General features: G+C 43.8%; 1 long non-coding RNA gene across 2 annotated transcripts in view; it reads right to left on the bottom strand.

Moving 5' to 3' along the window:
- LOC149354275 (uncharacterized) overlaps positions 1 to 22,290 on the bottom strand; it is a 73,779-nt gene extending 51,489 nt beyond the window's left edge. For both annotated transcript variants that reach the window (XR_016291263.1, XR_016291264.1), the window contains exons 1-2: positions 22,240 to 22,290; positions 19,013 to 19,315 (exon numbers count right to left, since the gene is read on the bottom strand). This is a non-coding gene — a long non-coding RNA (uncharacterized LOC149354275). The remainder of the gene's footprint in view (positions 1 to 19,012; positions 19,316 to 22,239) is intronic.
- Positions 22,291 to 25,991: the final 3,701 nt, after the last annotated feature.

Below are 25,991 nucleotides of genomic sequence, written 5' to 3'. Positions count from 1 at the left end.
GGGGCAATAAGTGACTAAAAGCTGGTGTGTTCTTTACATGTACACCCAAATTCAGTATTTCGCAAGCATCGTCACTAAGTAGTTGGCCTTCTACTAAGCCGCAGATTTTATTCACGTCATTTAATAACAAGTACTAAAGATAGGCTCATAGCTATATTAATCTGTAAAGGGAAACAGCGTAATGTGGAATAAGGGATAGAATTCGTCAGTGGTAGAAATTTCTTCGCAGTGCGTGAAAATGAAGCATCTAAGACAACGGAGATGCGCAGATATTTCTGTAGATATACCGGACAGGGACGGAGGAGACATCGTATAAACGACAGAAACTGCCACCCTGAGAATGAATGCTGCTTGACCTTAAGCGTGCCGAAACTTGAGAAGTGTGATGAAACCATAATATTTCATTAGAAGGGTGAGACCTAGACAATTAAAATTGACGGATGCGAGAATTGTAAATAACACAATCTGGCGGGCTAGTTGGTGGGAATCCATACGACTTCAGCAGAGCGAACACGGTTAGGAAAAAACAGACAGAAAGGGGGACAGGACAGAGCGCTGAACTATCAACTTTATTTCAAGAATGACCAAGACCCCGCTCTTAAATACACACGCCACAGAAACGCCCACCTGAGGGATCTATCTAAGCACAACACAATCAAAGCACGAACGAGTATATTATCACTTTTCCCCTTGTGTTTTCTTCAGACCTTCATGCAACCTCAGCCCTGTTGTTCCATGCTTTTTACATGTCTTTCACCGGTTTTTAGTCTTTTCTTTGTTAGTACTCATGCTCTTTGTATCCTTGATAACCGGGGAAAAGTGATAATATACTCGTTCGCGCTCTGATTGTGTTGTGCTTAGATAGATCCCCCAAATGGGCGTTTCTGTGGCGTGTGTATTTAAGAGCGGGGTCTTGGTCCTTCTTGAAATAAAGTTGATAGTTCAGCGCTCTGTCCTGTCCCCCTTTCTGTCTGTTTTTTCCTAACCGTGTCGCGCTGCTAAAATCGTATGAGAATTGTACCTTCCTAACAAGGCACGCGTGAAGATGATCGCTGAAGTAATCTGAGAAACCTTGGAATTCATTCAACTAGAACAGCTAGATTTTTACAATAGACACTCCATAATAGCTCAATTCTATACCATCAATAAGTTCACCACAAATTATAAAAAATATAAGCAGCCGTCTAACACAGCTTTCATGGATTACATCAATTATTGCAGCCCATCTCCTCGACGAGAGTAGATTCGAACTTTCTGGACTTTAAGCTGTAAGTATGCGAACGACATGTTTGTTGATCTACCAAGCATTTCATGCTTCACAGCATTTCATCCTGTACTGTGCGATGTCAGTGCACGTTAAAGAACCCCAGGTGGTCGAAATTTCCGGAGCCCTCCACTACGGCGTCTCTCATAGCCTTAGTCGCTTTGGGACGTTAAACCCCATAATCCAACCAATCCAGCATTTCATCCGGTAGGAACATCGGTAACCACGCGAGCATACACCTTCAGGGTGTAAAAGAGACACGTATTGCGGCTAGGAAATATCTGCGTTGCAATAAACTTACAGCTGGCTCTGTATGTATTAAATGCCTGCAAAGAACGATTAATTCCGCACAGGAAGAGTTCAAGAATTCACATCACGAAGGGTGACGCAAGGGGTGACGTGAATGCGTCACCCTTCGTGATTTGAATTCTAGAACTTTCCTGTGCGGAACTAATCGTTCTGTGCAGACATTTAATATATACAGAGCCAGCTGTAAGTTTATTGCAACGCAGATATTTCCTAGCCCCAATACGTGTCTCTTTTACACCCTGAAGGTGCATGCTCGCGTGGTTACCGATGTTCCTACCGGATGAAATGCTGTGAAGCATGAAATGCTTGGTAAGCCAACAAACATGTCGTTCGCATACTTACAGCTTAAGGTCCAGAAAGTGCGAATCTACTCTCTACGAGGAGATGGGCTGCAATAATTGATGTAATCTATGAAAGCTGTGTTAGACGGCTGCTTATATTTTTTATAATTTGTGATGAACTTATTTATGGGATGGAATTGAGCTATTATGGAGTGTCTATTTTAAAAATATAGCTGTTCTAGTTGAATGAATTGTAAGGTTTCTCAGATTACTTCAGCGATCACCTTCACGCGTACCTTGTTAGGAAGGTACAATTCTCGCATCCGTCAATTTTAATGGTCTAGGTCTCACCCTTCTAATGAAATATTATGGTTTCATCACACTTCTCAAGTTTCAGCACGCTTAAGGCCAAGCAGCATTCATTCTCAGGGTGGCAGTTTCTTTCCTTTATACGATGTCTCCTCCGTCCCTCTCAAGTATATCTACAGAAAGATCTGCGCATCTCCGTTGTCTTAGATGCTTCATTTTCACGCACTCCGAAAAAATTTCTACCTCTGCCGAATTCTATCCCTTATTCCACATTACGCTGTTTCCCTTTACAGATTAATATAGCTATGAGCCTATCTTTAGTATTTGTTATTAAATGACGTGAATAAAATCTGCGGCTTAGTAGAAGGCCAACTACTTAGTGACGATGCTTGCGAAATACTGAATTTGGGTGTACATGTAAAGAACACACCAGCTTTTAGTCACTTATTGCCCCGCATGCTATGCAGCGCTGGCATGCAGTCTTCTAGCTCTAATCTTTAAGGGAATTCCTCCACGTGGAATTAGTGTTAAAGAAATAAGGGAGAGAGCAGTAGGGGACTTTCTTTTTCTTTGATAACGAAGTTTATGAGGAACCTATACAGATTTCTGTTGTTGCAGTATAACAACCCTTGAGTGGATGCTTTTGTGTAATTACTCCATTATTATAAATAGTGCTTTCGCCTTAATTGCTAATAGGTTGAGCAAATTTTTGTTCGAACTTGCGGAAGCTTAGATTATCGAAAGCTTCTAGGTGTAGTCCACGTCTTTTAATACTCCTATTTCGTTCTTTTCAAGGATAAGCCTATTTATGCTGATCCACACACAATCGGAACTGAGGCAAATAAAGTCAAAAATTCGCCACATTACAAAAACCTCACCTTGCGCAAAAAAAATCCTATCCCTAGGTGCCTGCTTCTAGAAGTAGGACCATTCTGGCGGGGATGGTGCTGTTTTGCTCTTCCAACCTTTAATTCCCTTCTTACTTTACTATCTAATAGCGTGATATATGTCTTATCCCATCTGGCTGCTTTCGAAAGGCGTTTTTTTCACGAAGATAAGATGCACGATGCAACCGAATTCAAGTTTATTAATCATTTTCGAAGTCTGAAATGTATCAATTTGACCTGGAGCCTTTCATTGTCAGCTATAGGCTTAGCGTCCGATAAGCACACTGCTCCAGATTATGAATAAGGCTCATGCTGGCTCGAGCTGCGCTCCGTATTTGGGTTGATCACAAACACGAATGTCCCTCCCATAGCAGCAGCGTAACATAAGCCTGGCTTGCGATTCTGCTGCTTCTCTGGGGCGGATGATTTTGTGTTGTTTGACTGTGTCACTTGACACCCTTCGTTGCGCGTCACCCAGTCACCTTGCAGACGCCTCAGCCGCCCAGCACTGAGGTAGAAAATAGAATCGGCGACGGCGCGTCTTCTTTCACACCATATGCCCTGACTGCTGCCGCTACTGCTCTGGATATTTTTTTGTTTTCAGCACCGCGTGGCCATGACATGGCGCATACATTTTCATTTTTCATTTTTCATTTATTGGTTTTGTTTGGCCAGTACAGAGACTGCAAACAAGGGAGAGCAAGCTAAAGGCGCCTAGTAGCGCCTGACAGAGGCCTGCCCTCCCCATGTAAAAAAAAAAACAAAAACAAAGTGGCACTTGGCAATGGTACAAAGTTTCCATAAGTAACAAAAACTAGAAAAGCAGCGGATATATTGACAACGAAACAGAGATCAGGCATGCATAGAGCTAAGCACAACAAAACTAAGATCAAAACATAACAAAGACAAAAACTGATTAGGTAAAAACACACCACAACTAGCTATAACAAAAATATTCATGAACTGCAGTTTTCCTAAATCTGACCTCGGACATATTTTGTAGTGACAATTCTGTTAAATATGGATAGGTGTTTAATGTATGAGGAATTATGTGAGTTAGTTTTTGGAACCCATAGTTTGTACGGGATTTTGATGCATGGTATTGAGGGTGCCTAAGACTGTATGCTGTTTGGGCAATTAAATATGTGTTCTCGAAAGTCTGCCAGTTTCCTTTCATAAGGTTTCTGATATAAACAGCAAGCTTCTTGTGGTAAGCCGCCGTGATGGTTAGCAGTCTATGGTTGAGGAAGGAAGGACCCGTGCTCTCACTGTAATGTAAATAATCAATCGCTCGTACAGCTCTTTTTTGTAAAGTAAGTACTTTCACAAGATTGGTTCAGGTAGTCGTTCCCCAGATCAACAAACAATATTGTATATGCGAGAAGACTAGAGAGAAATAAATTTGTAGTTTGAATTTTCGAGGCAGTATTGTTGAAATTTATTTAGGATACCAACAGAGCGAGCCATTTTAGTGCAAACGTAGTTTACATGATCTGTCCAGAGTAAATGTTCTTCAAAAATGACTCCAAGGAACATTATAGAGCTGACACGAGTTATAGGAGCTTGTTCGAAGTGAATTTGGAAGTTGTTCGGAACTTCCTTATTTTTGGCTCTAAACAGTATGTACTTTGTTTTCCTGACATTAAGCTCTAACCTATTTGATTTTAACCAAACAGACAATTGAGATAACCAACTATTGGAGGCTGCTTGCAAAATATTACTATCTTGCCCTGAAAAAAATACGTTAGTATCGTCTGCATAGATTATAATGTTGTCTGCTGGACGAAGGTTGACGATATCATTAATATATAATAAGAACAACGTTGGTCCTAGAACGGGGCCCTGTGGCACACCAGACACAATCTGACCGATCCCAGATGAAATACCGTTAATTATAGTTGTTTGAGATCGGTTGTCAAGGTAGCTAGCAAATAAGGCTAAAGGAACGCCGCGTATTCCATAACACTGCATTTTTTCAAGCAATATCTTATGGTTAACCGAGTCAAACGCTTTCCTCATATCAAGGAATATGCCAACTGTTAGCAGTTTATTTTCTATGTTTTCAATTAGCTTTTCTTTGATTTCCAGTAAGGCGGCCTCAGTTGTTTTGTTTTTTTGAAATCCGTACTGTTGCTTGGAGATGACATGGTTTTTGTCGAGATATTGAGAAAGACGTGTGTTGATTGCAAGTTCTGCAATCTTAGAAAAAAACTGAAATAATGGAGATCGGCCGATAATTATTTAAATCATTAATGTCACCCCCTTTGTAAATGGCAGTGACACGAGCTATTTTCAACTGATGTGGAAATGTGCCTGTCGTCAACATTAGGTTAACTATATGTGCTAATGGTATCGCAATGACATCTGCTACTTTCTTGATCGGGACTGGAGCTATGCCATCGACACCTGGAGGACTATTACTGCGTAAGGAGTGAATAATGGTAATTATTTCTGAGTCAGTGCATGGTAACAAAAACATGGAATTACTTTGTTTACTGGTTATATAGACTGAGGCATCTTGATGTGGACCATCAGTTGATTTTGGCGGAAAAACAGATAAGAAATGCCCATTAAATTCATTTGCTAGGTCAGCGCCATCATAGTTCGCGCCATGAATGTGGAGTGAGACGGGTGCGTTGGTTCTATTTTTACCTAGAAGATCGTTAAGTGTATTCCATGTTCCCTTCGAGCCATCAGACATGGAGAACTTTCTCGCGTAATAATCACTTCTTGCTTTTTTAATGTCAGCGCCTAACTTATTGCGGAACGTTTTGAATTGACGGAGAATGTCAGTGTATTTTGTTCCCACAAAACGAGAAAAAAGTCTGTTCTTTTCCTGTATGCGGTCATATAGTTGTTTTGAAATCCACGGCTTTCTTGATTTTCTATGAGTTCTGCGCGTTGCTTGCGGAAATGCAGTATTGTAGTGTTCTTGAATAGTAGATATAAAATTTGTGTACGATTGGCATGCATCCTCCTGTCTTAAAATATTACTCCAATCTGTGCTAGCACAAAGACCGACGCACAAGGCGGATTGGGGCCAGAGAGACGAGCACTGCACAAACCGGATGACAAGGAACCGACACCGCATTCAGTGGCATAGAGGTAAGCTCCTAAAGTTATACCATATATAGCTAAAATCTGAAGGCAGCCTTGTACCACTTGAACGTAGAACGGCGGTTGTGATTGCGTGTCAAAAAATACTCAACACGAGAACGTGCAGGTATGTCCAATAACTTCTTCACTGAAGACTAAAAGGTTTCTTGGTTATTATCGGTACGGCGGAGAGCTATTTAGAACAAAGAAAGAGGTGTGCTTCTCATTGGAATAATAATAGTTTGATGCGGATATTCTGTTCCCTTCCACACTTGCACTACCCGCCCATGGATCAAACATACGGGTTTTGGTCGCTTGTTGCGATTTACTGTTGCAGCGATAAAAAATTTGCTTTTTGGAATGTTCGCTCATGGGCCTCATGCGGCTTCAAATATATTTTTATACTGAAACAGTTTACTGATGTTAAATTCAGAACTTTACTGATGTTAAATTCGTCATCAACGACACCGGATTTGTAGTTGGGGGTGTAAAATGACAGCTGGAACGCCTGAATCCTAGCAGCCCGTGGAGTCCTTGGCAGCTGGGAGCAGTTATTTTTGCCGTAAGTGACGTAAACTTTCAGCACAAACACGTACAGGCGCGGACAAAAGTGAACAGAGCACGCAACTGTCTTCGAATATTTTTCACGCGTCACGTAATTGAAATTTCCAGCAGTGGTTCGCGCATGCTGGTAGAGGAGGTTGGTGGGCTTTTTTGTAGACAAACAACGCTTCTTCATTACCAATGGAGAAAGCGTGATTGCACTTCGAACGCAAAAGCGTGCTCCGTTTACTTATGGCCTCGCCTGTACGTTTTTGACCAGGGTTATGCGATTGTTTTCTTTTTCGCGATTGCGTCCCTTGTCGGCTCTTTGTAGAATTTTACCTTTCAGCACTGGCTTATTTGATAGCACTCACATTTTAGCCAGATCCTCCCAACCCGACAACAAAAATTTATTATATCCGCTTAAACTGCAGAAAGGGCCCAGCACGCGCATATGCAAATGACGCGATAAGGGCGCAGCTGGGGCCCACTGGCGCCATTTGTAACAGATTGCAAATTTGGGCCGTTGAGACGATTCAACGAAGGACGAAAAAAACACGGATTATTACAATGTATCAAGTAGAAATAAGAGGCGACAAGTGTATTACACCAAAACTTCACAACCGGCAAATTTATTAGTGCGGGTCAGGAATTTATTCTTTTCGGAAACGACTCACATGGTCATGAGTGCTGGAACATTGCGACCATGCAAGGAAAGAACACTCGTAAGCTCACGCTAGAAGTATGAAGGCCATCGTTTGAAGAGGGCGCGAGAAGCAAGTTGGATTTAAATGTGTGAAAAGGGAATGTCATATAGAACCGGAAATGCGTGAGTTAGCATTAGACACAGCCTTTTATAAAGTGAAGTCGTTTCGGATTCTTTACAATGTAGTAAAGAAATCAGGGAAAGAGAGGCACAAGGTATTACCCGCAACTGTCAATTGCTTGCCCTTCGTTTAATTTTCGTTTTCACTTGCAGCTTGTCCTATACCACGTCCACGCATCGGCTTTCTTACCTATTGTAGCCTATATATGATCGGATGTTTTAATAAAATAATTAGTGGAGCGTTTATGACATGCATATGAAGGAAGACAATTGTCTGGCTCGTTGGATACATTCATTCGTATTATAATAGGGGACAAGCTGAGGCACACATGTAGTTCTCAATGAATTAGCAGTGACGTCGGTGTGGGAAATGAAAATTCAGCGCGACTGACAAGTGGCAGGCGAAGGAAATATACTGCAAAGGTATTAAGCAGCAAATGATATCATTTCACACCGTTTGAATACGCTAAAACATTGAGATTCTGTGCTTAATACTAATAAAATGCCCATGGCTTATAAACATGATTGGTGAAGTTGTCTTTTGCGCCATAAACGGTGGACATTGTATTAGATGGGAGGCTTCCAGGTCTTGTTTCTGTGGCATTCGGCGTGTTGCAGCGTTTATCACTGCTTGTATTAGTGAAGATAACCATCCAATTCGCGCATGGTAAAATCTACCGGTTGCACTCTTCTCCTAGTACTGCGGCTGTACGTCTGTCTTTGTTGTTTGGTAGCCTTGATATGCAACGGTTCCTTGGTTAGTAGTCGTCCGATCCCAACAGATGTCCCATTGCAACTGCGGCAGTCATCGCTTCACTTGGTAGGCTCCACTCGTACACCGTGCCAACTGTGGCTTTCTACCAACTTTCGGCAGTGATTATTGAACTGTGAGTACAACAAAACCGAACATCGACAATGCAGCAGCGCCGGCGGCGTGAGTCGGCCAGCGCGGGACCGGATGAAGAACTGCACGCAGCGCCTGGCTCGGTTTTCTACCAGGACAATCGGCGGCGAACGTGCGAAGAAGACGCACAAAGGAAAGCTTCTGGTGAAAGACGGGATGGCAGAAACCGATCTCTACCACAGAGCGATGCACACGTGCACTGTCCGCGACTACGACAGCGCAGCACGCTGTCGCCATGGCTGGGAGAACAGCCCTGGGGATTTTCCACCTTTTGGCGCGGTTGTTCTCAGCACAGGTGCCGCTGTCGTATCGTGAAGGCGGTTTTCTGATTAAATGATCAAATGCTTATTATGTGCTGCCCGGCGCTACTGATGCAGCACGCTGTGCATCAGACGCAGAGACAGAAAAATTGTTTGCCTTTGTCCTCATATCTCGGCCACCTGAGAACTCACGGGAGTAAAGCTCAGCTTCATAATAATTAAAGGAGTCCCATGCCACAAACCTACACTTGGGCTAATGAGCCCCGTACCTGAGGGTTCCGTATTATATTTGTCCGCCTGGTATTGCTAAAGGGCGCAGGGTAGGCCTATATTTGCCATGCATTCTTCGATATACTTGGGATCCGTTTTCTCAGCAACATAACGCAATCGGGTTTTCGCTTATTTTATTACTCACTTTAGCGTATATTTACTGCACAAGAATTATGGCTTGGTAGCAAATCTTCAGTTTCGCCTCTTTTTTCTGACACCATAATTTTTTTTCTCTTCTGATAGAATAAAATTCATATACAAAAAAGAAAGCCTACTTCGTAGATATTTACCCTTCTACAGTTCAGTAGGTTTGCACCTTCCAGTAGAAAAAGCCGGGGAAAAAAATCTGCCTTTTGTCTTGTTTTTGTAGTAACTGGTCAAACGTAACTGAAAATGGAATTCTGAGGTATTTTAGATCTTGGGTACACCGAAAGTGGATAAACCCAATTTTCACATTTCTGGTGGGCCATCTATATTCCAGAGACAGGCCAAGCACATTTTAGGGATGCCCCAGCTTGATTCCGAACGTGGATCAACTTAGTTTTCAAATTTCTGGGGGGCCACCCAAATTTCAGGGGTGGGCCAAGCTCATTTAGGGGTGTCTCAGTTCCGAACGTGGATTAAGTCAATTTTCAAATTTCCGGTGGGCCATCCAAATTTTAGGGACGGGCCAAGTCCCAATTAGGGATGTCTCAGCTCAGTTCCGAACGTGGGTCAAATCAATAGTCAGATTTCCGGTGGGGCACCCAAATTTCATGGGTGGGCAACCGCATTTTTGTGGTGTCTCAGCTGGGTTACGAAATTCGGTCAACTTAATGTTGAAATTTTCGGGAATGGGCCACCCAAATTTCATAATGGACCAGCCCATTTTGACGGTGTCTGAGCTCGGTTCCGAACGTGGGTAAACTCAATTTTCAAATTACCGGTGTTACGCCCATATTTCAGGGGTGGGCAACCCCATTTATGAAGGTGGGCCGATTCCATTTTGAGATTATGTTATGCCTGTCTTCTACCCAGACACACCCAAGTTCACCTTCACTAAAATTCAGCCAAGGTCATTTCAACTCAGTGGTGAAATGTAAAAGGTCGAGGTTTCAGGGACCGATCGGCTGCTTCAGAAATGCTAGTGAAGTGGTGCTTTCGCATTTCAGAAAGACCCAGCCCTGTTGCCTTCATCCTTGAGGTGTTCTATTTGGTTAACATCATCATCAGGGTCATAAGTTATCAGGCAAAGCTGTGACCGTCAACTTCTCTGTCCTCGTCCTGACCAGAGCTGCGTTGTGCCTTTCCATGTTCGATCTGTCGACCGGCGGAAGTCTCTATTTTAGCAGCTGTCAGCCTGCTGCGCTCACAGTCTTCTGCGATTTAATACAGATACGTTTGCCTACTCACAAGAAATTTTGTTACTAAAGGTAGTGTCGGAATCTCAACCACAACCTTCTTCCCCATCAAGTTGTCACATGGTTCCTGTGCCATCCCGGCGTTAGCCAAACAAAGTACAATACTGGACTCCGTGCCCGGGTGTCGCTGTGCGTGCACACAGAGCAAAAAAGTGCACGCTGAGTTGAAAAACGTGGTATCGGCCCTCAGCGACAGGCGTTACCAAAAGCGGTCACTGCGCTACAGACAATCGGCAGGTAGCTTAAAATTACAGTTGATCATCGGTCATCTGTTTCAGGTTGGGCCGCTTGCCTTGATCAAGCTTACGCTCTATTGACAGGTAGAAATGCACGGTTCTTGAACTATTCTGATCTTCGAGGATACGGAAACAAATTTTGGCGCTGATTGGCTTGCTGCGAGGGCAATCAAGGAAGGATGGTGAGGTTGTTGCTACAGTGCTTATCACGCAGTGAAAGGGCTTCGTGCGGCGAACAAACATTCTGAAACAGTTCGAGACCTCTGAACAATTTCGCGATCTGGCCATTTGAACCTCGCTTCCGCAATTGCTTTTGTTTTCGCGAAATGCACGCATTTACGTGAAGTGGCATTCAGTGCACCTCTGTCATCCTATGTTCGTCTGAGCACCGCAGTCAGACGGTAGACTAAATAACATTTTGCGAGGAGCGCAGGCATACCTCACATAGAGGGGATGGTGGGACAAAACGCGGACCAATCATTGCTTTCTTTTTCTCATTCCCAAACAGCGACAAGCAAATATACCAGAATCATTCGCTGCCACTCTGCCATTAGCAGAGGCAGGACACAGTAAAATTTTATATTACAAAATTTATAATGTTGAATTTTGTCCCAACATGTGGGGAAGAATGAGACGCGCTACTAAAAGATTATTTTACTCAATATTGCAAAGAATTCTCCAAAACATACATTCATGGGTGTATAAAAAATGTTTGTGTATAAACAATGAGTGTTTCTAGAGTTATCAAGCGAAAACTAGCTGACCATTACTTTGTGACGGTTTCAATTCTCTCTGAGGATCATACAACTGATGGAGGTATTATTACAGGTTCTGTTCTAGATAACAGAAAAGTAGACCAATTAATTCGCAATCTTAACTGGAGTTCCTTTTTAGATTTAGATCATATCAGCTTATATAGCAAAACTATTGAAATCTTTCACAACGTCTATGCACAGTCAACTAAATCTGTTAACATCAAAATAAGGACACCAGATCAGAAGTAGATAACTCATGAGATAGCAGAGTTGTGCTGTGCGAAAGATAAAGCGTGGCAAAAATGTAGGAAGCAACGTGAAGATAAAGCTCGAAGAGATGAATATCGCGCATTGCGGAATCAGGTAACGGCGAAAATACGACTTGCGAAAAGATCCTTTTACGCACGACAGTTTTCACTGAACAAACATGACGGAAAGAAAACGTGGCAAATTGCCAATGAACTGATGGGTAGACAGAAAAAGGCCTCAGTTGATGAAGCAGTAAAAAAGAATTTTCCAAAAGAGAACGTCAAAGTGCTGCGTGATAAATTTAATGACGTGTTTATACACACAACAGAAAAGTTGCGGAATATAGCTGTCAGTAGGCCTGTACCACATCGACCGAAGCGGGCATGTGTGCATACTGCATATCTGCCACTGATATCAGTGGACGAGCTATGGAGCATTATGTGCAGAATGAAGCAGATCAAGCCACCTGGGTATGATGGCATTCGTCTGAGAGATCTTTGCAGAAACTTTGACGCTTTGAAAGAAGTGCTTATGAACATATTGAATGGTATATTCGAAACTGGTGCTATCCCCGAAGAACATAAAATATCTGTTGTCAAACCAATCTACAAACACGGGAAGAAAGGTGATTTTACAAATTGTAGGCCGATCGCAATACTCTCATCAATAGCACATATTATGCAAAAGCATGTTGCATATGTTATGGAATCATTCTGTGAAAAATACTCTTTAAACAATGCTGCGCAGTTTCGCTTCACAAGGAATAGAAGTACGACTACAGTTCTTGAAGAATTTTCTGACTATGTTTACAATGCACTAGAACATAATCACATCGTGTTAGCCTTATTCCTGGACTTAACTAAGGCATTTGACACAATAGACCATACAGTACTACTCGAAAAATTAAGCTCACTTGGGTTCCGCGGTCATTTTAACAACTTTTTTGTCAATTATTTAACAGGTAGATCGCAGTGTGTAATGCTTGATAATACACACGGAGATTTAAAAAATGTTAAATTCGGTTTACCTCAAGGAAGTACACTTGGCCCACTACTTTTTAACATATATGTATCCGATTTGGGTTTGTTAAAGCTTAAGTCAAACGTTTTTCAATACGCTGACGACACAGCGCTAGCGCTTGAAGCTACTGATTATCGTACAGGCGTGGAGTCATTTCAAACAGATATAAGTGAAGTCGTTGACTGGTTCTCGCAAAATTTCATTTTTTTAAACCTGTGCAAAACAAAACTGACATGCTTTAAAAACCCTCATAAAATTGTTGCTTTCAACCAACCACTGTATCTTCATACATCCCATTGTTACCAGTGTAATTGTAAACCTATGCAAATAGAGCGAACAGTTCTGTATCTGGGCATCCACTTTGACCGACACCTTACATGGAGCGACCACATCGTCTACCTCTCTCGAAAGATAAGGGCCATTGCGGCTATGAAGTATCACCTTCGTGGTAAAGCTCCGCTCCATCTTAGGCGACTGATCTATACAGCATTAGTAGAACCTGTTTTAAAGTGCGGCATTACTCTATACGGTAACTGCTCCGAATACAAGAAAGAAGCATTAAATGTTATCCTAAAGAGAATAGTGAACACTATATCGTACGGCACAAAACTACACTCGGTAGACATTAAAGAGAAATACGATGAGTTAGGCATCCTTCAAATTCGACAACTATTTCACTTTGTTGTGTTGACACAGTATTATTATTCAAATGAATATAAGACTGCCGTAAAAAAAAGATGTCACCTTGAGAAAAACGGAACGTTTTTTTAAGCCACGGGTTTACACAAACTATGGTAAAAAGATGCGCAGTTATTATGTACCGGCAGTATTTAATGAAATTCCTGATGATCTATGTATTGCAAGTAGCAAACGTAGGGCAGGGGCCGCCGTGGTGGCTCATCAGTAAAGAAAAAAAAAAGCCGCGGTGGCACAGTGGTTATGGTGCTCGGCTGCTGACCCGAAAGACGCGGGTTCGATCCCGGCCGCGGCGGTTGAATTTCTTTGGAGGAGAAATTCTTGAGGCCCGTGTACTATGCGATGTCAGTGCACGTTAAAGAACCCCAGGTGGTCGAAATTTCCGGAGTCCTCCACTACGGCGTCCATCATAGCCTGAGTCGCTTTGGGACGTTAAACCCCATGAACCAAACCAAACAAACGTTCGATGATGACTGACATGAGAAATTGGTGTGCAAATGTATTTCCCTGTGTATAGCTTGAGTTCTTTCGTATGTGCAATTTTGTGTTCAAATTTTTTGTTTGTTTGTTTTTTGTTTATTTTTTTGCTGACTGTTAGCATGAGTGTTCAGACAAGTAATGTATGCATATGGAGGTATTTCTCCACCCGCTGCCTGATCAGCCAACAAGCAAAATGTGGTTAGGCAGATCAGAATTTATGAATGTGTACGCATACAGATGAATAAAATTTTGATTTGATTTGATTTTTTTTATTTGACACCCAAATCCACATGATAAACACTGTAGCCAGGCAGAAACCGGAACTGCTCTGCTCCATGACCCGCTATAGCCTACAGGCGGTTCAACAGCCAGGGTTTGCGTATATAGGCCATCTACGCAACCGTTTTGAATTTCCTGCCTTCCTGGCAACTTTTTTTTTTGTTTCACCGTCGCAGCTGCAGCCATCCCCTTTCCTCTAAGTGAAATGGACGTGCGACTAGGTTCGATCGCAGAACGTGAACAGATGCTATTCGACGTGGTTGTAGGTCAAAATGAACAGAGATTGTTGTATTGTCAGAATGTATTTGTGCGGGAAAACATTATTATTTCCCGAAAAAAGTCTACCGCTTAGATTTCAACGAAACACTCTGCAGTTCCTGTTTTTCCCGCTCCGTCATTTTCTTTACTGTTTTGTGGCGGGCGTCTTTAGGGCCCCAAAAGGCTTCGTTGCCCCGGCGCTTCTTGATGCTCTCCAGAACTTCCTTCTTGTCTTCTTTTCACCAATCATCAGTTTTTTTTGTACGTTCGGACAATCCCAGAGATCGACAAAACGAGGTTAATGTTTTGGAGTGAGCCACAAAACAAATGTCTTTAATTTAGGCCCCGCATAAAACCACGACTTCACTTTTTGCCCCACGTGTAGCCTGCTGCTAAGAGATTTTCACTTTAAGAACACGAGGAGCAAACACTGATAAACGCTTCAAAAGTTAAGACGAATAACTTATTGCCATAAATAAATGCTCCGTAATTCAGGGCAATTTTTTCGGTTGCCCTGCACAGTACCGAACAAGGGCGGCCTGACGAAAATCGCTCATTTACGGCTGCTGTCTCCTTTGCCAAGTCTCATCCCGCAATTCTTTTTTCAGCACGGAAACGACCAATTTTGTCAGCCATAAGATGAGTTGCTCTAGGCACGTGGTGGGTGACGAAAGTAAAATATTAATGTAATTTTAATGCACGTTTAAAAGTTTCGAGGCGCAAAGTAACAGAATGTCGTGCTTTTCCCCATTCTCGCGTAAAGCGTAGACTCAAGATTAGTAAATAATGGCTCGGAAAAGCGTGCCTGATTTCCGCTTTTTTCAGATTGAGAGGCTGAAATAACTAGAACCGAGTGCAAAAATCATTACCTAAATTTTTAAGTCCATAGCACTCTGCGTTAGCTTGGCAATTGGCCAAGGTTGTCCAAAAGTTTTTATACTCAGGTTCTTCTTGTCATGCAGTTTAACAATAATTAAAAAGCTCTTTAGAGGAATTACATTTTGTGATCGTGATCTGCCATTCTCGATGCAGTGACAGCATTCTGCTTGGTCCCCAGACGTGCTTGCTCTTGGCGCGCGTGGGGAGCAAAGAACATATTCCTTCGCCCCTAGCTAAACTACACTTATGCCCGCCCACTGGATTTCTTACTTTGCAGGACACTTTTGTCGGTAGGCCTTAAGTCACGCTCTACCGCATCCATCTACACCGACAGCCTTCAAGGAAGCGTCGAGAAAACTCAAGTATTTTGCCTAAAAGCTCGTAAGACCGCATGGTAAACCACCCGTCTGATGGCCAGGTCATATAGCGTCTCGTGAGCCGAAATGGCACAAAGGTCGCAACGTTCATCACTTGACGTATTCAGCGCTTTCCTTATTGCGATTCCGCGTGCAGGCACAGAAGCCTCTCCAGTGACTGTCAACAAGAGGGTTTGAAAAAAGTGGGTGCGCTCGTCGGATTGGAATCACTTGAGTGCAGCATGACTCCCGCAGCGGCCGGGCCTCTCGACTCTAACCCTCGCCGTGAGACTTGTCCGGCTGCTGTCGCGAGGAGCTTCCAACAGAGGTTAATAATCAGTAATTATAGTTATGCTTAGTCCTTAACAGACGAAACGTCAGTGACAGAAAAGGGAAAATACTGTTGAACGACCAGATCAAAGCTGGAATAGAAAAAACGTATGACTAAACACTCGCTCTGGTGTCTCGCGAGGATTCTCGCGAGTGTATATGCCTACCCTTTGTTGCAAGTTTCCTAAATACGTTGCAGAAAATGGCCTGGTTCCACATCAGTCCTGGTGTTAGCACAGCATTCCTTTCCACCGAGCACATAAACAGTCTATTGCCGTCTGAAATGAGCTTCGCAATTTCTAAAACCCCTCCAAGACATCTGTTGTATAGGCCTTGCCGCATCCATTTTGCTCGTCCGCACTTGCAACCTTCTCTTATTCTCATAATATTTGAGGCGTTTGTAAACTTTGGATTTGGATATTTTCGATGTGGCTCGCCCGATTCAACCTAGTTTTGTTCAGAATACCTTATTTCTACAGAAAAATTCCAGCTCTCTTATAAAAATAATGCTTAAAATGAATATCCTGTGAATTCAGCAGAATAGCGAGTCATAACAATTCATTGTGTGCAGTAAAGAGCACTGCTGTGGTCCACCAACGCAAGCAAGTGAAGGAGACAGCAGGATAGCTGTCACGAGCTCTGACATGACAGCTTTCTATTCTTCTGTTCACACTTCAACAGCGAAAAAATAACAATGTGAGGGTGTATGAGATCAGATATATATTCAACTTCGCTGCAGAATCCTAAATCAATGATTAGTAAGCGAAAGGGTAGAATGAAACACAATACAAAGCAACGAGACAACCGCTGTCCTGTCGTTTCTTGTCTGACTGCCATATCGCTAGCAGAGTATTTAGGAAGCCAGGAACAACTAGTACAACTAAATGCTTTAGCGTTCCGTGTAGTACACACGCATCCTTCCTTCTTCGGCGACGAGGCTAATCGTTACCCCATCGTCGTTATCGTCGTCTGCAGGGTTCAGATCTTTCGCCAATGTCTTCGTGTCCTTCGCAGCCGATCAGAATGTAGCGCTGAAGACGGAATAAATGAAACCACGCTCAAAACAGCCCACTCTGTTAAGGTCAAGCTAACGAAAAAGGCTCTTACGAGTGAATTTTGCTTATTTTTATCCATACAACAGCAGGTTCTGCCTCACGTTTTATTTGACGTAGGATTTGCCCACATGTTAGTTGTTGCGGGCCCATTTCGTTCCAATGGTTTTTACACAAAAGGATGATGGACGTGCTTGCCATTGCAGCATAACTGGACTTTGTTTCGGTTTCCGGATTTGCCTCATTCAACAAAAAAATAATCCATTATTATAACTGTTGAAGCTAGACGAGCCATGAGGCATGATGTAGTGGAGAAAACTTAAGGTGAGAAAGCCTAATTGGAGAAGTGAAGAAGTGGAGAAAATCAAATAAATTGAAATTTTGTTTTTAAATGTACTTCGCAATAATTTCTTTTCTTCTTTTCCATGACTACTCCCGGGGTTGTCCTGGACCGTTGCATAATGAAACGTAGAAACGTCAAATTTATTTTAGTAAGAAATTATGGGGTATACAATTGGAATATCGTAGCAGCCATCGCTACTAACCTTTGAAGAAATTGCTTTCTAAACCGGCGCCCTCATGTACTAATCATAGCTGTCTCTGACAGCCGCATCTAGTCTTTTTTTATCGAATCTAAATATCACTAACAATCAAATATAACGAAGGGGTCACTTTGCGAAATAACCGACCGAACCATGTTTAAAAAAGTAATTGCATCTGCTTTGATCAGCGCATAATACACAATTCTGCCGTACTTTTCCGCATTGTATTTTTCTGAAATTGCGCTTTTTCATATGTAACTACCACTCATATCTGTAACGTCTTCAAGCCTTCAAGGATCTGCGATACACTGAATTCACTTTGATCAAATTAAATTGAACAAATTTCAGAAGCAGAGTCCTTGGACTGTGTTCAAATTCCGGTGCTCGGCTCCGTCCAGGTTTGATTTGACTCCATGATGCGACTTAAGGTTGGTGCTGCCTCTACACCTTTTTATGGCGTGGATCGTACGCTGCGGCTAGTTTTTTATTTATGAATTACTATGTATTCATTGGAAAACGAAATATAATAGTATCATACAACTTAAGTAGATAGCAAGATAGCAGATAGCAAGATAGCGTAGCTTTACGACATAAAGAGCCGTTGTTCATTTTAATAAAAACAACTTAAAAAGTAATAATACTTTTTGCGGTAATTTACTGCTCCAAACTGATTCATTGCCTTATTAATTTAATGGGCAGGATACGTAAGACCACAATTTATTTTGAAATTATTGAATTAATGTAACTGTGTTACTGCACTTTGACTGCTGCCATGTTTGTTATGGAGAACAAGTGCACGTGTGCGACTCTGGGGGTGTTACTTTCTTATGAGAAGAAATGCCAGCATCATCCAGGTTCAAGAGTCGCTGCATGCCGAGCCGCTAAATCGTCCCCCGTACGTGGACCGAAAAGGTCGGGTGTGACCCACTGAGCTTAAACCGATTGCGAGACCAGATGGGCGGCACTACTTGCGTTATGACACAGCACGGACCTCTCAGTGACTCGCCGTAACAGGCGAATGACTCGAAGGGCATAGGTTGGAATCACGATGCCAGCTGAGAGTAGCAAGGCGCTGGGAGCTTTCATCTATCCCATCAACCAATTTCACACAGGAAGTCGCATGACGGATCGTCTGTGACTGCAGACAGTGCTTCTCACTGTCTCAGTACCCAATATTCTTGTCCGCAGAGAGATTTATTGAGCCTGAGTGGACGTTGATATCTCGTTCAATAATGCGCCTACGAATAGTTCACGCAGTATGAGGTAAATGTTGGCGGAGTAGGTCGTTGTTGGCATTTTGGTCGCCCGGTTGCACAAATTCCCAGGAAGGAAAAAGTAGCTGAAGTAGTCAGAATTAGGCTGGTGACGGGGATGAGAGGTTTCTATGGGGTGAGGTGAGAAGGTTCTATGCGTATAAGAGTCCCGTGCAGAGTCTAACCTTGGCCGTCGAGTTAAAATAGCCAGTCATCCGAAGCAGGGTCGCTCATCGAGATGTTCATTTTCGAAAACAAACCTCCCCCACAGTGCTTACCTTAAGGACATTGGATATATATGTTGTCGGCGCCCTGTTGGCCGGTCTGTGCCCTAAGCGTTGCACTGGTTGGGATCCCCTTGTTGCGTCGGTACGCGCCGAGACGAAAGAAAGGCCGCGACGATGAGTAGGGCAATGTGGCCTGGTGGGAGGGAGGACCACGAGGCCTTACCGGCGACTCGGATATCTCGCCAAAGTCGGCGGCTAATGCGCACGCACGACGGCAGGGGGAGTGCAACGGCGAGCGTCTCGTGACACCGTTGCATGTGACGACGTTATCTGCCCCAGCCGGAACAGAATCGCCTGCGAAAGGCACGGCATGATCTTGCTGTATAAGGGAGGCTCTCCATTAAAGTTTATGCGAGTATGTCGCAGCTCTGCTCAGTATAAAGGGTATCATATCGGCGCGAGCTGTTGCCATTCTGAAGCCACTCCTGTCCATGACATCCAGAGGCCCCAAGCTGCCTTTAAACGTTCCAAATGTTAAGAGCTTGCCGCAACCGCATCTGTAAATAGTTCAGCCATGCGCGTTGCCAAGGGCAAAAATTCAATCCGAACCCTCCTGCGCTCTTTCTCTCAACGCCCCAGCCAAACCCTTCAACCACATCATCTTTCAGCGGCTCCGGGAGAAGGCGGACCTGCTACATAGCGGGTCCGCCCGCATTTCATTAGTCCATCATCCTCACCAAAGGGTGAATTGTTTAGTTTGGCGTCTGGTCGCAAGATACCTGTGCCAACGCTCTTACCCTGCGCCACCAAAAACCAAACATGCGCTTTTGCGCTGCGCTCGGCCAAGGGTGAGTTCCGTGTCGCCCCGCTATTGCACGCTGGAAGCCCACGAGGCTAATGACTTTCGAGTCCGCTAGAACAGGTTACAACACGTTGAAACTGAAATTTTTATTCCGCAACAAGAAAGGAATGTTGCGAGGAGGGCGGGTAAAAAGCTGAAAAAACAGCTTGAGGAGTCCTGACCTCCCAGCATACACACTAGCGCAGCAGCGTGCGGCGAAGGCGTACACGTCAACATCTAACCAATGGAAGAAAAAGAAAACAGGTTATAAAAACAAGGTACGCAATTTATGTGAGGAAATCGCGGAAATGTCATTATTTGTTTCAATAAAAATATTATTTAAAACCGTCGGCAATGAGCACTTCAACATCTGTTTCCCGTACTTAGTCCGGCATTTGGTGACATTCCAGGGTTCCAAATAACGTACGTTATAGGTGGTGGTGTTTGTCTGCAATCCTGCTAGGTTAGTTAATGCATCATTATTCTTTAGTATTCCCTGTTGATAAAGGCGGGATAGTTTGTAATTGTACAGCGACGTAATAGGAACGATATTGTGTTTTTTAAATAGGTCCGCAGTATGGGAGTGGTACGGAACATTGCAGACCAGACGTAAGACCCGTTTCTGCAATATTAACAATTTGCTAATGTTTGGTGGTGTTGTTGTGGACCATACTAAAAAGGCAAAGCTTAAATGTGTAGGAAAATAAACAGTTATATAAAAGGACGTTAACTGAGGTAGGGAAATAATAACAGTGGCGGCGTATGATGCCAATAGTCTTCGACAACTTATTTACGATATACCCGACGTGTTCATCCCATGTCATATCTGCAAAAAAGTGTACACCTAGTGATTTAAAAGTTTTTGCTATTTCAATTTTGCTATTTCAACACGATGTGCGCCAACTGGATTTGCTTGTGGCGGGGGTGAAATAGTACAGCTTTTGTCTTGCGATGGTTAAGTGCTAAACAGTTTGTTTTAGCCCACGTATTTATGTTAGACAGCGCGCTATTGGCTTGATTAGCTAAGGTCTCACATGAGTTGTCTGAAAAAAAATAAACTAGTGTCATATGCATAGATTATATAGTGGGCATTTTCGTCAAGGCGTACTATTTCATTTATGTACAGGATAAACAGAAATGGGCCCAGAATACTGCCCTGTGGGACACCTGTTTTTACTGATTGAACTGCAGAATTTTGTCCTCCTATTACTACAAACTGAGATCTATGTTGCAAATAAGATGTGATTAATTCTTGTGCTTTCCCCCTAATGCCATAATGCTCCAGTTTTTTAATGAGAATATTGTGATTTATGAGGTCAAACGCTTTTGAGAAAACTAGAAACAGTCCAAGCACTATATTTTTGCGTTCGAAATTTGACAAAATAAATTCCTTTTGAGCCAAAAGTGCCAGCTCTGTCGACGTGTTCCTTCGAAACCCATATTGGACGGAACATATAATGTTACGACGATCAGTAAATGAGGATAGGCTCTTCAGAACTATTTTCTCCAGGCCTTTGGAAAAAATGGGTAAAATCGATATAGGACGATAAGTTGACCTATCATTCCTGTCACTTTTCATGAATATAATAGTTACCTTTGCTGTTTGCAAGGCATGCGGGAAAATTCCAGTCAACAAGCATATATTGAAAATGTGGGTAACCCAAGGGGCTATTTCTCTTATTAGAGACTTTATAGGCTCTATCTGAAAGCCCCAGGCCTCAGTTGCTTTGCTGTTATTAACTGCCAAAAATGTAGTAACAGCTTCACTTTCCGAGACTGGTTCTAAAAATATTGTTTGTTCATTTCGGTCATTCATAAGAGAAAAGTCAGCGGTTGGTTCGCTAAAGTCGCCAAGTGACAGAAAAAAAGTATTAAAGGCGTTGGCTAGTTCAGCACCTTGTAACTCTATTCCATCTTTTATTATTTTACTTACTGTCTCTGCTGAGGTTCCGGTTGCAACTTTAAGTGCCTTCCAAACATTGCCTGGTGATGGGCTACGCCCTGCAGATTCTAACAGGCACTTTCGAGCTCTCTTGTTTTGAGACCAACTGTATGTAATACATCTAACAAGTGATTCAAGTTCTACTCTAAGCTCCCCCGTCGTCAATTTTGGGCTTCCGCTGCGCACTTCGCACCGGCTTCGGTAAGACCCCCCTCAAGGCACAAGTGTACTTCTGCCTGTTTTCAATTTCTCGAAATTAAATCACTGCAACTCTTAATTAAACAACACAGTTGCTGACCTGTGAAGAACAGGGTTAAATATTTAATGCAACCTTAGCACGGCTGAAGCTCAGTGTACGCGAAGTTGAAACAGATTCTTTCAACGAATCTTGTTTTTTTTTTTTACCCAAGGAGTTTTCCTACCCATAAGCAGTATTCGGGCATTGGAGAGTTCTAGCATGCAGCGGCAACATAGTCGCGTGGACCTATAGCGTACCAATCGGATGCTTGCTCAGCATGCGCAGTGGCCAGGTGAGGAGGTTGTCCGGTATACGCCTACTGTGCTGCGACTACCGGAGACTCTCCAATATCTTCTCGCTACCTCTGCACTTCAATCCCTTCGAGCCGCGATCCTCTGATTGGTGCTTCGGCTCGGGCAGCAAAGCGTCGACATTACGCGGTAGCCAATGGCAGCGCAGTGAAAAAAAGGTAACACGCATTGACAACAGTCACACCGGATGGCGGCCTGGGCTCCTCGCGTAACTCGGTTTTTTCCAACGCGGTCGGCAACGAATTCATGTACGCAAGACGCGCGACGTAAAGCGTCTGGTGACAGACCGGATGGCATTATGCGATCGCTCTCAGAAACCAAGCGCCTCGCACACTATCTCTGAGTCTGCCCCAATACGCGCTGCTGCTATGGGCGCAACACTTGCCCTTATGGGGATATTCCGTCGTTGCGCGCCGCTCTCCTCAGCATCAGTGGCGCACCAAGACGTACACTAATAGCGGCAACATATCTGGCAGCTTAGCGAGCAGAGCGTGGACCCCTGCACAGAGCAGCAGGTAGCGGGTTTCGCGACGCCACCTGTTATTACATGCGCAGAGGTACGGGCGTCCGGGTTCAGTCCATGTACAACGTAGATCACGTTCTGTCTTACTGCTTGGACCACGCAGGACGCGACTGCGATGTAACCAATGCCATAAACAAAGTACGCTTTAGTGTTAAAAAAAAACTTGCTGTTGGCGTAAACTATGTCCAGTTCTTTAATAACTCGTTCATAGTGCGATCTTAGTTCCACAAAAGTCAACCAGCACCCGCATAACTCTGAGCACTCTAATAATCCTAGCTCCGCCAAGGCCGTGTGGGTTCTGCATAACGCAAAGTTGAAAAAAAAAATTGATAGATCGGTAGCCCTAAATATTGAAGGTGATCATCGAAAAGCAACACGGGTCTTATTTGAGCGCCAGCGTCACCGATTCTTTATTTGCGCTTTTCTGAGACCCGTCGTCTGGTTCTCCGGCTCGGGCAGCAACACGTCGTGGCAGCTCGGCAGCCAATGGGAGCCCAGAGCAGCGCCGGTGGCGTGAGTCGGCCAGCGTGGGACCGGATGACGAACTGCACGCAGCGCCTGGCTCGGTTTTCTACCCGGACGGTCGGCGGCGAACGCGCGCTCAAGACTCACAAAGGAAAGCTTCTGGTGACAGACCGGATGGCAGAAACCGATCTCTTCCAGACAGCGATGCACACGCGTACAGTCCGTGACTATATACGACTGCGCAGCACGCTGTCGCCATGTCTGCGAGAACAGTACCTGGTATTTTTCCACCTTTGAGGGCGGTTCTTGTCAGCGCAGATGGCGCTGTCGTATCGTGAAGGCAATTTTCTGATTTACTGCTCAAATGCTTATGTGCTGCCCGGCGCTCCAGATGCTCCACGCTATGCATCAGGCGCGGAATAGAAAAAATATTTTCCTTTATCTTCATATCTCGGCCACCTGAGAACTCACGGGAGTAAAGCTCAGCTTAATGATAATTAATACTATTTGATAACGTAAATCGACACTTGGGCTAATGAGCCCCGTATTTTAGCGTTCCGCGTTGTATTTGCTTACCAGGGTTTGTTTAGGACGCAAGTTAGGCCTATCATCATCATCATCATCATCATCATCATCAGCCTGACTACACCCACTGCAGGGCAAAGGCCTCTTCCATGTCTCTCCAATTAACGTTTTCCTTTGCCAGTTGTGGCCAGTGTATCCCCCAAAGTTCTTAATCTCATCCGCCCACCTAACTTTCTGCCGTCCCCTGCTACGTTTGCCTTCTCTTGGAATCCACTCCGTTACCCTTAAGGTCCAGCGGTCATCTTGCCTTCGCATTACATACCCTGCCCATGGCCATTTCTTCCTCTTGATTTCAACTAGGATATCATTAACCCGCGTTTGTTCCCTCACCCACTCCACCCTCTTCCGATATCTTAACGTTACACGTATCATTTTTCTTTCCATAGCTCGCTGCGTTGTCCTTAACTTAAGTTGAACCCTCTTTGTTAACCTCCACGTTTCTGCCCCATAGGTGAGTACCAGTAAGATACAGCTGTTGTATACTTTTCTCCTGAAGGATAATGGTAAACTGTCATTCATGATCTGAGAGAACCTGCCATATGCGCTCCACCCCATTCTTATTCTTCTAGTTATTTCTCTCTCATGATCCGGATCGGCGGTCACTACCTGCCCTAAGTAGACATATTCTCTTACTACTTCCAGCATCTCGCTATCAACGGCGAACTCCTGCTCCCTTGCTACGCTATTGAACATTACTTTGGTTTTCTGCATGTTAATTTTTAGCCCCACCATTCTGCTCTGCCTGTCTAACTCATAGATCATTCTTTGTAGCTCTTGTCCTGAGTGGCTTAGCAAGGCAATGTCATCAGTGAATTGCAAATTACTCAGGTATTCTCCATTCACTCTCATCACCAACTCTACCCATTTCACGCCCCGGAATACCTCCTGTAAGCAGGCGGTGAATAGCATTGGCGAGATCGTGTCTCCCTGCCTGACACCTTTCCGTATTGGAATTTTATTGCTGACTTTATGGAGAACTATAGTAGCTGCGCAGTCGTTATAAATATCTTCCAATATTTTCACCTATACTTAGGCGTATACTTCCCATCCATTGTTCGGTAAATTTCGGCCCGTGTTCTGAGCAATATAGGTCATTCAGATTTTGGCATATTTTATTCCTCACTTTGGCTTATTGTTCCGGCACTAGCAATATGCCTTCGTAGCCGATATTCAGTTTTGAGTTGATGCACAACCTCTTATTTGTTCTGAAAAAAAAAATTCGATGTGTTGTACGAAAATCTGGGCTGAACCGTTTTCTGAACCGGTCAGGAGTTTATGCTTTGAATAGGTCTAGTTCGGGTTTAGTTCCAAGATGGCGAAAAGCAAATCGTTCGTTTGAGTATTGGTTGCGGACAAAAATACGGGCTTAGTTACGGTTTCGAGCTCAAGCTTTGTCCCGGTTCGACACCCTGTTCGCATACAATGCAGCTTTCTAGAGGTGGATTTAAATTATTACGTTTAACACTTGGTGCTTGATTGTCGAATCTATTTCACCTGAAGGCGTGAGCAGGCCGGCCACAAAGCTGTGACCAATCGCGGCAAGGTCCCAGGAGAGACACCCAATTAGCACGGCGCCCTCGACCTCATGAAGGGCACCCGAGGTAGATGTGGACCTTCCATTAGAGAAGACGTATATGAAATTTCGCTGGCTGAAGCCCCGCGCCCAATCCATGAAAGAAAGTGCCTTGGAGGGGTGCACGGTGGTGTTGTAGGCTGGCCAGACTTGTTCTTTGGGGCGGCTGTAAAGGCGCCGTTCGCGAATGATTTCAGATAGAATGGAAAAAAAATACGGCTTAGAGCGTTTCTTGGATAATGGTGCAGGGCCGCCCGATTGTTAAAAAATGTCGACCTTTAGAAAATTTGCCTTTTCAAAACAGGAAATCCAAGCCGGAAAAAAGATCGGGTGATTGCATCAGACCGAGAAGCACATTCTTCTGATGATGGGGGAAGGGGGAAAAGAATAAGGTTTAGTACTGAGATCGCTTCACGCTGGTGGCGAATAACCAATGTGTACCAAGCGGTTGAATGCTTCGCAATCTCTTTCGCGTGCCTTCCCAGCAGGCACCAAGCGTTATTCGGGCGTTGATGCGATAGAGCATACCACGCATGGCTTCTTTATACGCCT

The sequence above is a fragment of the Amblyomma mixtum genome, chromosome 3 (genome assembly GCF_055824585.1).
Source record: "Amblyomma mixtum isolate Tamu chromosome 3, ASM5582458v1, whole genome shotgun sequence".
Lineage (NCBI taxonomy): Eukaryota > Metazoa > Arthropoda > Arachnida > Ixodida > Ixodidae > Amblyomma > Amblyomma mixtum.
This window is presented reverse-complemented; position numbering and strand designations above follow the sequence as displayed.